Source organism: Nematolebias whitei, chromosome 2 (genome assembly GCF_014905685.2).
Source record: "Nematolebias whitei isolate Nwh7 chromosome 2, NemWhi1, whole genome shotgun sequence".
Taxonomy (NCBI): Eukaryota; Metazoa; Chordata; class Actinopteri; order Cyprinodontiformes; family Rivulidae; genus Nematolebias; species Nematolebias whitei.
Window position 1 is genome coordinate 56,707,197 of NC_056499.1, and position 1,071 is coordinate 56,708,267.

General features: G+C 23.2%; 1 protein-coding gene across 1 annotated transcript in view; it reads left to right on the plus strand.

Moving 5' to 3' along the window:
• The window catches only part of LOC119427411 (CUB and zona pellucida-like domain-containing protein 1), a 35,923-nt gene that overhangs the window by 3,695 nt on the left and 31,157 nt on the right, over positions 1-1,071 (plus strand). The window lies entirely within an intron of this gene.

Here is a 1,071-nt window from a genome sequence, read left to right on the forward strand (position 1 = left end):
ATAATTCTGCTTGCCTGATCATTATTACAGTCATTATGGCTCCAGTGTTTTTTAATCACGCTTAAAATGAGATTTTTAGTTTATTCTGGTAGAATGAAGAACAATCATGAATATTTCCATATTTACTTATTTATTCTGGTTTATATATTGTTTTATTATCAAACCTAACGATGAATTTACTCACTTAGGGCTTTGGATTTCTATTTGATATTTTGTAGGAAATCTTGAATAAAAGTGCCCTGAAAAATTAATAGAAATATTTTTTACGGCTTTGCAATTAATCCTGAATGATTTTGTGATGTGCCAACTAAATACATTGAGCATTCGCAGGCGGGCAGGCAATTTCTTTATATCTTTAAGGATTTTTAAAGTCTTGAAATGCCTCACTTTGCTTTAAAGTTTTTCGAAAAATAAATTGAAATAACAGTTTTTTTATTTCAATTTTTTTATTATCTTACCAAAAATTTTTTATGTTCAAATAATTTGTTTTGTTTCTCCATTTATTAGCGTGTTTAATGACTACTTGATTATTACACTTGTTTTACCACAACATATAACTTAATTTAATAAGCTTTTTTTAATAAGCTTTTTTAATAAGCTTTTTTTTTTTTTTACATATAATTTAACATATAATTTCCCTCTGGGATTAATAAAGTATTTTTTAATTGAATTTTAATTTACCTCTGGTTTTAAATTTTTTCTATTTTGTGAAAGGCATAAGTCGTCACACAAGACAAATGTTTTTTTTTTTTGCAAGAATTGTTTCTTCTCAGAACATCAGGCTTTGATGTAGATTTTATCTAATAATAATAATAAAATAAAATGTTCAGGACGAGTTTCTTTTAATTTTAAAGAAATTGATAAATATTATACAATGTAATGTTTTAAAGTTTTTTAATTGTCATTTTACTGTGGCTGTCAAAAAGAAAACTGTCATATCAACTAAACATATATATATATGTGTACAAAAATATATACTATATATATATATATATATATGTATATATATATATACATATGTATACATATATATTTATATATACATATTTATATACACACACATATATATAT